At 39.1% G+C, this 11,431-nt stretch overlaps 1 protein-coding gene across 4 annotated transcripts in view; it reads left to right on the forward strand.

Moving 5' to 3' along the window:
- PTPRD (protein tyrosine phosphatase receptor type D) overlaps positions 1 to 11,431 on the forward strand; it is a 1,779,541-nt gene that overhangs the window by 865,529 nt on the left and 902,581 nt on the right. The gene's annotated exons all lie outside the window — the stretch shown is intronic.

The raw sequence follows: 11,431 nt of genomic DNA on the forward strand, positions 1-11,431 counted from the left end.
CATGAGGCAAGGATATCAGTTTTGTATCAGCAGCAGGTTGATTTTGTATCTCATGTTATATTAAATTATTTTCGCTAATAGATACTAGACCAATTTTAAGAAGGTGAGTGGCCAGGTTCTTTTCTCACATTTGAGGGGCTTCTCGATAACCATCAATAATTTTTGTAGCATCAACACCAAAATCAGCCCAGTTTTAAGCATGTTTTCCCCCAAATGTTCTCCTAATTTTATGCAATTCCTTAGTTTATTCCAGGTGTTTGGTATGTGGAAAAATTGAAGGCTGAGATTATGGTCTAATACCTGTTCATATTTAACATAACCCCTTTAAATGCTTCTGTTTATATCAGAGGGATGACTCAGGGCATGTCTACACTACCCTCCTAATTCGAACTAGGAGGGTAATGTAGGCATACCGCACTTGCAAATGAAGCCCTGGATTTGAATTTCCCGGGTTTCATTTGCATAAGCTGGGTGCTGCCATTTTTAAATCCCAGCTAGTTCGCACCCCGTGCCGCGCGGCTACACGCGGCACGGAGTAGCTAGTTTGGATTAGGCTTCCTAATCCGAACTAGCTGTACTCCTCATTCCACGAGGAGTACAGCTAGTTCGGATTAGAAGCCTAATCCAAACTAGCTACTCCGTGCCGTGTGTAGCCACGCAGCACGGGGTTCGAACTGGACGGGATTTAAAAATGGCGGCGCCCGGCTTATGCAAATGAAGCCCGGGAAATTCAAATCCCGGGCTTCATTTGCAAGTGCGGTATGCCTACATTACCCCACTAGTTCGAACTAGCGGGGTAGTGTAGACATACCCTCAGGGAGTAAAGTGCTCCTCAGCAGGAATAACGTGTCAGAATATAGACCTGTGTAAGCATAATACATTTCTGTATTTTTTTAAAATTCTTCTCCAATCAGATTTATTACCTAAACATGCAGAGTGTTCCACTTTCTACTCTGACTCAGATAAATTCAACTCAACTCTTTAAAACAAAACTTGGATTGCTGTTTGTCACTTTATTCTGTATCAAGTTAGAGGGGATGTTGCACATACGTAGATTGTACTCAATTTCAATTTCTGTTAGATTTCAAGGACTAGACACTGCTGCTTGACATTCTCATAGATTGGGTTTCCATTTAACTTTGTTTGAGGAAAATCTCACAACATGTTAGTTATTTTTGCAGCATCAACACAGTAGAGAGCAAAACTCAAGAAAATGGAGGCATTTGCATTCCACCAGCAAATTATAAATCAGCTCAGGAAATGAATAAGCCACAGGACAAATAGTATACCTTGTCCTAAAGACTACCCAAAATGTTCTTCTTAATGGACATCTGTTCAGAGGCTTGAGACAATGGTGAAACTAGAAAAGTATTTTTCTCTGTCACCCCGTCCCATATATCTATGGCATGGTATGAAGACACAAGAGTGCCTGAAACATTTTTTTCTCAATTTTTGTCTGTTTGTGATACATCAGGACCTGTGAACACAGGAGAGTCCTATTTGGGTTCTAGGATGTGGGCTGGCATAAGATTAAAGGACCTTCCCCACAGCCTGTGGGGAGGATCCACAATGCCAGAATGAAAGGGGGAGGAATACAAGTCCTAGGATGACTAAGGCATTATATCCTGGGACAGAGGAAAGGTTACTACATGGTAATTGGGGCACATGGAGCAAATTAGGACCCTGGCTAAAACCTAATAAAATGTGTCTGCTTCAGTCAGGTAGGGAGGAAGGAGGGAGAGCTGACTAGAGATGCTTTTAGTCAGAGAGCCAGAGTGCCAGGGAGAAAGGGGAGCTTGCTCAAGTAGACCAGAGAGACTGCCCCAGCACAGAGGACTTGGGACTACCTACTGGGGAGAGGGTAAGCAGCCCACAAGCTGAATGGCTGGTACCCTGAATAGGAGAGTGGGATGAGACCTTAACCCAGGCCCCTCTCTCCTCTACTGGGGCACGAGCAGTGCCCACAATGCCCAAGAATAAAGTCAAGGGGTGGCATCCTGACCCATCACACCAAGGGGAAGCATGGGACCTATCACATAACATTGGCCATTTGCTTCGCATTCAATTTTCACATGATCGTTTCTCTAAAGTAATTAATTGCAAAAGAAAATGTTTGTGCTTCCTCAAACGAATATAAAGCATATCTTGAGAATACCCTGGGAAAACGTTTGCTTTATTTATCTCTTTATTTATCTTCTTTCAGGATAACATGAGCTCTCTTAGTAATATTGACTTTTCTTAATAGAGTTGAAACATTACATCAGTGTATCTCAAAATGGTCAACGCATCCACTCTGAGAAAGCTGTTCCTGGGTTGCTTCAGATTGTTTACTTACCAGCTCTGCAGCCACAGAGCCTTCTGGCTCCCATTGCCTGTAGTTCACTGATTGCAGCCTAGGAGAGCCGCAGGAAGCAGTGTGACTCAGGTCGCTAGTTCCCACGGCTCCCCTTGGCTGCATATGGTGAACCACAGCCAATGGGAGCCACGAGGCTCCGTGGCTGTGGACCCAGTAAGTAAACAAACCAGAGCAGCCCAGTAACAGCTTTTTAAGAGTGGGAACATGGACCACTTGGAGAAACACTGCATTACATGTATGAGCATAATGAAAGATCATCTGGCAGCTTTCAGTGACTGTGAATTTCACTACAATACTTAATGCCCATTGGCTGACTACCAGTAGCAGGTCATAGTGAAGATCTGAGGTGTTTTGCATATGGAAAATAACAGCCACAGGTGGTACTAAACACTAAAAAAAAATAACCAAATAAACCCTAGACAGATTTTTGTCAATTTAAATTCTATTAAAATATCTGCACTGGACCCACCACTAAAATGAGTATGTAATGGACAGTTCCTTAATTAAACAAGAAATCTCACAATAAACACTTTACATATGCACAGAGTGCCCACTGGATTTCTGGTGAATTTAAAGTGGTTAGTGAGGGCCTATATAGACATAAATGGCTTTGGGATTTACCTGAGTGAGAGACTGACTTAGTGTGTGTGATACATCCGTAATAGCAGTCAGTGCATGTGCCTGAACTAGAGAGGGGGCTACTTATACTATTTCCTCGTAGGCAACTTTGACATCAGAATTCACTCTTTGCTTGACCCAAAGTAGCCTGAATCTTTTGACCTAAAGAGTACACTGCAAAGACCACCTGCTTGTCAGGTTTTTAAGGAAGGACTAATGTGGTAGGGATTTCTGAGAATGGGCTGGGATATTTTTCATAGTTACCGACTCTTTAGGTGAGTAGTGTGTTGACTTATGGAGTTCTTTAAATTGTCAGGAAGCTCGCAGCTTGTGGAAGCTTTTGATATTTTTAGAAAAAAATAAATAAATGAAGAAGCACAGTCTCCTCCAACTTCTGAATTATGACTTGTCTGTTGAGGCTCCAAGACCTTATCCACAGACTATGGGGAAACTATTTCTCATCTGCCAGCTGACAAATAACTGGTTCCCATTTCTCAGTGCTTTCCTTCAGTAGCAGGCCAACAGTTCCCTGCTCTGGCTGATACAGCTATAGCGTACTACACTTTTCCATCTATGCTGAATATCTCTATTTTATTCAAGTGTACCCCTTTGACTGTAACTTCTATTGCCTGAGCTACATCCTTTACTGAGTCTCACTTTGCCATTCAGTGATACTTTTCTTAGGTGTCAGTCACCTGTGGCTAAGGCTTTATATTATGACTTTCAAGCCTGAAATAATTGGAACTTGGAGCTTAGGGTAGCATAAGAATTGGGGCGGGTGGAGGGGCGGGGGACTACTGGACGTATTCTACCTCAGGAATGTCATCAAGTTCAGTTTGTGGAGAAAAAATGTACTAACTTGTATCCAAAGCTCCAGTGGTTCTAGATCCGAAGCTCCAATGACTCCCATTTCCCATCCCAGCAGCTAATCTGGAATCACCCAACGCTTGGGCCTCTAATATCCACAATGATGGGTCAGCACACAGGAAAATAGTGAACTTTATAAGCATCTACTCAGGTGTCAAGCTAAATGAGCTCCTCCTTAGTACCTCAATGTTAAAGAAAGAGAGTGATGTTAACAGGGTTGCTGGAACAATTTCTATAGTTGGGGAGCTGACAGCAGTGGAACCAAACTGGCAACCTTGCATATAATGGAATCTGCTTTAAGCAAATTGGTGCTATAGCATCCCTGCATTCCTAGTTCCAGGACCTATGGGTGTTAATTTTATGTTATGTTGATAAGCAGCCATCTTATGTACCTACATAAGATGTGAAGATGTCTTAAGAAAATTCACATGTTCTTAGTGGCATCCACCGCTCCCTTGAAAGTAAGATTTTATGCAGCCCCCAGAACACAAGAACTGACATAATGGATCAGTTTGATTGTGCATCTAGTTTAGTATTCTGCCTCTGACAGTGGCCAATAGTAGGTGCTCCAGAAGAAGATGCAACAAACTGTTAGTTATGAAATAATCTGCCCACTGGGAAGGTTTTTTCCCCTTAACTCCTATTAGTTCAAGATAGGCCTGTGCCCTGAACGTTGGGGCGGCAATGAAACATTCAAAGAGGGGCTTTTTCCAACTGTGTGTGTTCCTTGCTTGTGTTTTACAGGTAAAATATCCAACAATTTGGGGAACGTTTTCATGTGGGTTTGTATTACTAGAATTACTTGCTTTACATTCATCTGTAGCCTTTTAAAAATTACCTTAAACAGAAATCCCCCAGGCTTATTCAGACCACAATGTCAAACCTTCAGGCTAAAGGCTCCACCCACCTGAGGACAGATGGAAATGCAATGGTGAGGATTAATGCTCAGGCTCAAGTGCTGAATGGTGTGGAGTAGTGCCTGTTATCTGAGAATCCTAACTTGAACTCCCTGGGGAAATCTTCCAGTCATTTGTCATCATCACACCTGTGGAACATCAGACTTCCCAACCAAATGTCTTCACTTTTGGGTTACATGGGGCAGTTGGGCTTGCACCAACCCTGGAATTACAAACTTCAACAATAACTTGGAAGTAGTTGGTCAAAATCATAACACACTTTGCTCAAATGTGATGACAGATAAAGTGACCTTGGGGTCAAAAATTAGGAGCTACAGACATATAATCCTCCTGTGAGTTCCATACTAGTCAAGATGCTGTCAGAAATACTGTCATCATTCTTGTCCTCTGAGGAGATGAAACTTCCCCCAACTCTGTAACTAATTTGTGTATAAATTCAGGTACTTTTCAATAAAAATGATAATCTCAATGTGATTTTTCTCCAGACAAAAAGAACACTGAGTTATGACTGTGTGCATCAACAATACACTTACCTAATCTGACAATGTGCAAATGAGTTGAAAAGCATCAACATCTGTAAATACTTAAGGCTAATCTTTCTGGTAAAATTTTTAGACATTATTCAGTTTAGATTTTCCAGTGGACATGCTTGTTCTATCATTTTAGCATTGTGTTTTATTTGGATGTTCTGGGAAATAGGAATTCTCAGAGTTTCTGTTCTATATTCTGTCATAAAAGATTTAATCAAATGCAGAGCCTCTCTCCTCTGCCCAGCTTTAAAAAAATGGAAGATGTTTTCTGCCTCTAAATATTCTTCTTGTGATTTTTTGGTCTGAAAAATTCTCAGATGAGTCTACATAAAAAAAAGGAAAATAGACTAATTTCTAGAACAATAGCATGCGTTTCAATAAGCAAGCTCTATAAAGAATGTATATGGTCCAATGAAATCATCAGAACTAATAAGGGCTACAAAGCCCAAAGTGCAATTTTTTTAGTGAGAACTATTGTGTATTGTATAGTTTACATTCATTAAGATAAAAAATCAGTAAAATTAATATCTTTTTAAGTTAGCTATTTTTTAGCTTAGATATTTTGTGGAAATAATTAATCCTGTGTCTACTTTATTAACTCTCATTATTACTGTTCATGATATGTATTATTAGGCAATTGTCAATAATTCCAACCTGAAAAGTGTCTTTTTAGGTGTCTGTTATGGAATGGATATGGATGTTATTTTTAAGATACCTCTGAGCAAATATTCACATGGATAATATAGTTGCATCCATTAAAAAGAAAATACTACGCTATAACAAATCATCATTGGTCCTCAGTGGTAAATCTGCAAGTATAAAGTTCTCAAGTCATATCCTTTAAAGGGAAAAATCACAAAATACTAGTGCATTTCATCCTTAGCAGATGACAGGCCTCTACTCCTAAATGTTTGCTTACATGTCCCCAACACCCTACATGCACACATACGCTTGCTGTTCTTTTTCAAACATTTTTAGTTTGACATTCCCCTGTGGAATTTGAAATAAAATATATACACAAATTCTGACTGAATACTACCTCTAGTCAGCATTCACAGAGGACAGTACATCTGGGACACAATTCACCCAACCATATTTCTATGAATTCTGTCAACAAAGGTTAAATCTAAAGTATTTTAAAGAACTTTCATTTGTGAATTTTACATTCTCCTTGTATGTGTGTGAAAACTCCTATACTAAACTGAGGAAGCAAGTTTATGTAATTAAAATGGTTAAATTGGCTTACAATATTCAGTATATATTAACCAGAATTGCCAGAATAACATCCTGGTTTTATTTTTATCATTTTTAAGGCAATAGTAAGGCTTTATTCTTAGTAAGTTTCTGACTGTCCTAGGTAGATTTTCTTATCCATATTTAATTAATTATCAGACAACTGTAGTAATATTGCTAACATTATGGTTGGGTTTCATACCATATTCAATATATGATTGTTAATAGCAGCTGTAGGGTGCAAGGCTGTGGGCTCCCTATTTCAAAGCCATGTGGCCCAGTGCTATTTAAGGCTTTATGCTAGTGGAGAATTGGGTACAGCAGAGCTCTGTTCCATCTCTACCCTCTCCTCTGCCATGTCTCCAATCCGCCACCCCCAAAAAATCCAAGTTCCTCTTTACAACATGAAATGGGGTGGCAAGTACAGGGTACAGCAGAGGTTCCTCCTCCAGTTGTACATACCTTGGGAGAATTCCCTGCTTAGGGGAATTCTTCACTTGTCATCTTGCTCAATTTTAGGTCACTGCACCATATAAGTAGCACAAAGCAGCCTCAGAAGACCACGGAATCTAGACCTTCCTATCTAAAACTATTAGTGCAAATCTGAAGAGTTAAATCAACTCCCTCTAACATTAATCTGGTGTGGAGAGTATAGTTTGTCCAGAAAAAGCTATTGTCCAATGGAGCCTGTCTGGTAATGTCTCTTAATGATATATCACTGGAGTCTCAGAAGCAAGATTTATTTAATTTTAAGAAATGTGTAAGAGATTTGTATTACTTTTCTTCCATTTCTGTTCAAACTTTCCAGGGAACCTAAAAGACAAAATTGGTTTAAAAATTCAGAGAGGTAGAGAAATGGTGTTTATAGCTCTTTCAAAAACTGGACTTTTCAATTCCTTGCTTTGTACATATAAAATGGATATGCCATATTTGGATACTAATAAGCAATATCATGGTATGCATTTGTTTGTAAACTGTCGGTAAAGTTCTGAGGTGACAGTTGGCACAATGCTACAAGTAAGGGCATAGTACAGGTCAAGCCACTCTAATTCGGCACCTTCAGAACCTGACCGGTGCCAAACCAGAGAATTTGCTGAACAAGGAGAGGTCAGTATTGTCTAGCAGAATTGCCAATATTTCCACTGCTTACTGTGTTCTTGGAAGATATTTAGTGGTAAATTAGAGCTAAATAGCAGCACAGAACATAGAGCCATGACTGGTGGCTGTAAACAAACTTTATGGGACCACAGCAGGCTTGGCCATATCCACAATAAGTGGTCATCCAGCTAACTAAAATCATGCCAGACCATGGATGTTGCCAGACCAGAGAGTGCTGGCCTAGAGAGGTTCAACCTGTATAATCAAGGATATATCTAGACTACAGGGTTTTGTCGACAAAACTATACCTGTGTCTATACCGCTGCTGAGTTCTGTCGACATAACGTCGACAGAACTCGGCAGTTTTGTCGACAGCTGTAAACCTCATTCTACGAGGAATAACACCTTTTGTCGACAGAGTTCTGTCGACCGAAGGCTATATTGCATCTACACTGTCCTTTGCGTCTACACTCTCATGTCAACAAAGCGGCTTGCTTTGTCAACAGAACTGGATGTAGTCTAGACGCTCTTTGTCAACAGAAGCTTTGTCGACAGTATCTGTTGACAAAACTTCTGTCAACAAAAGCCTGTAATCTAGACATACCCCTAGATATGCAACAGTTATCCATGGCACACACTGCTGTGGTTTAATTTTTGTTACAGCATTGGCAATAAAACACACGTATACATTGCATGTTTTGCCAACATTCCAGAAAGCTAATCAGAGATCTCTTCCAGATTATGTGACAAGGAGGTTATCAGTCATTCATTAAAACCAGGTTGTAGGATCAGATTTGACCAAAAAAATAAAAAAGATTTTCTCAAAGCTCCTCTGAAAAGTAGTTTATTTTAGTTTTCCATTTTCATTAGTGTAGGCAAAGATGCATAATGTCAGTGGCTGATGTCACAATATAGATATAACTTTGCCATCAAGATGTGATATATCTTCATCCATCTAATATTTAATTTTTGGACCAATCACAAGCAGAGGCAGCTTGGATCAGCAATGAAAGTTCTACATGTTCTGTTGAGTTATAGCTTCCAGAAGGCAGTGTCTGCAGAAATAAGCCTTTCTGTAGGAACCAATAAATATCTCTCTTGGCTACTGAATGAGACCTGCTATCCTTGGCATCTTTCTTGAGAACTCATTATTAGTAATCCTGCTCTCTGCATCAAAAGATTGATGAGAACACTGACTCATCTAAACAAATTATCCCTGAGGGGTTTTTTTGGCAACAAAAATCTGTTAGGTCAGAAATAGTTCACTTACCGTGTGAGGAATATAGATCACTCTTTGTTGTGTGATTTCAAAGAATGCATGTTCTTTATTTAATTTTATTTCAAGGAATCCTGAGTGAACTTTATATATTTAATATGACCTTAATTTTACATAGGAGTTCCTGACTTTAAGATGACTTCTGTATCCTGTGTGTTTTCTTTGATTTTGGAAGTATCTCACTTTGTCTCGTGCATGGAAGCCAGAAACATATTTTGTATAACCAAAAAGGATAACACAGTGTGGGAAAGGATGTGGTCAAACAAGGAAACTCATTATAAGTTTCAAAGAGGCAGATGGAACTGGAAGAAGCTGCCCCACTCTTGAGCTCTTTAAGGCTTGGTTGCATCCATCTGCAAATATTTCCCCAAAATGTCTTTTATGTTTTTATGTTTCTTGACTCCTGGTTCAACATGGAATCCTAGAAATCAGTCAAAGATTTATGAGGTAGATTTTTTTAAGTGTCCAGTGTGTGTGTTCCATGTGTATGTTCAGTGCTAACCTATGTGCATGAAAATGCATGTTCTCTGGCTCCTTTCTAAATTTTTGTGTAATGTCAATTTATTTCACATGTTTTGAAATCATCACAACAATTTCCCATAATACTATCCTTAATAAAAGTGGTAAATAAAATGCCTCACACAGTCTTCTGGATCATGTTACTTTTGTGCTATGATAGGATGTGTCTAGACTACAGGGTTTTGTCGACAAAACTATACCTGTATCTACACTACCACCGAGTTCTGTCGACATAACATCGACAGAACTCGGCAGTTTTGTCGACGGCGGTAAACCTCATTCTATGAGGAATAACATCTTTTGTCGGCAGAGTTCTGTCGACAGAAGGTGTTATTGCATCTACACTGTCCTTTGCATCTACACTGTCATGTCAACAAAGCGGTTTGCTTTGTTGACAGAAATGGCTGTAGTCTAGACACTCTTTGTCGACAGAAGCTTTGTTGACAGTATCCATCCACAAAGCCTCTGTCAACAAAAGCCTGTAATCTAGACGTACCCATACTGTTCTTGGCAGGAAGTTGTTCCTCATATGTACGTCTACACTGCATGCTTATTTTGAAATAAGCCATTCTGGAATAGCTATTCTGAAATAGCTTATTTCAAAATAGCATGTCCACACTGCAGGGAAGCCTCAAAATTAGACCAAGGCAGGCTTCCCTAATGTAGACATACTATTTTGATTTAGAGCTCCAGGAACCACTGGGGAGGAATAACTCAGAATGGCCCCGTTGTGGAGCTATTTAAAAATAGCAGCAGTGGAGTATCTATACACACCTTATTTTGAAATAGCTATTTCAGAAAACGCATTATTCCTTGTAGAATGAGGATTACAGATTTCTGAATAAGCCATTCATTATTTCAAAATTATTTTGAAATAATGAAATGGCTGTGTAGATACACTCACTGTTATTTCAAAATAATACTGTTTATCTCAAAATAATGGTGTAGTGTAGATGCACCCCATGAGAAGCACTGATTATGTCTATAAACATATAGACTAACATATTTTACTTCTCAAAGAACATAATTGTGGTTTTCTCACATGTTGACTGATACAAATTCTGCACATTTGGCCAGGCTAAGCTTCAATGCTCTTAAACATTTGTCCACGGCAATGACAGTATTGGCAGTATTCACATGATTTATAGGCAGTATATTAAAATAAATACTGGTTTAATTAGCCTGAAGTGTGAGGTTAGAAAAAAAATTACAACTAGGACGTGCTTACCAAATATCTCATATCTATCATTAGAGAGAACCACATTTGGATTTATTTTGTTCTTTTTGTTGTTATCTTGCAACCTAATAAATTATTAATAATATTTATTACATTTAGGGTACATCTACACAGCAGCATTATTTTGGAGTAAATGCCGTTATTCCGAAATAATATAGTTCACATCTGCATTACAAACAGTTGTTTCAACATAATATCAAAATAATGTCAAGCTGGAGGACTTCTTCAGCTCCTGTAACACTCATTGTATAAGGAGTAAGGGAAGTTGGAGGAAAAGTGCTCTTCCTCGAACTTCCTGCTGTGCAGACAGAGCCAAAAGCCAAAATAAGCTATTTCAACTTAAGCTACACGATTGACGTAGCTCAAGTTACATAGCTTATTATGGTTTAAGCCCTGCTGTGTAGACTTTCCCTTACTTACAAATTCTTGAATAATTATATTTCAACAGGACTTTTCATATAAGATTTTGAATCTCTTAATGCATAACAATTTTTTTCTCTCAAATTCATAAATGATATGTAAAAGATGATAAACAATGTGATGGCAAAATTTGTTCAAATAAGAATTAGATACATTAATGGAGAATAGCTCCATCTATGGCTATTAGCAAGGATGGGCAGGTATGGTGCCCCTAGCCTCCGTTTGTCAGAAGCTGGGAATGAGCAACAGGGTATGGATCTCTTGATGATTGCCTGTTCTGTTTATTCTCTCTAGTGCAGATGGCATTGGCTAGTAGGAAGAGAGAATACTGGACAAGATAGACCTTTGGTCTGATCCAGC

Source organism: Pelodiscus sinensis, chromosome 6, assembly GCF_049634645.1.
Source record: "Pelodiscus sinensis isolate JC-2024 chromosome 6, ASM4963464v1, whole genome shotgun sequence".
Classification (NCBI taxonomy): Eukaryota; Metazoa; Chordata; order Testudines; family Trionychidae; genus Pelodiscus; species Pelodiscus sinensis.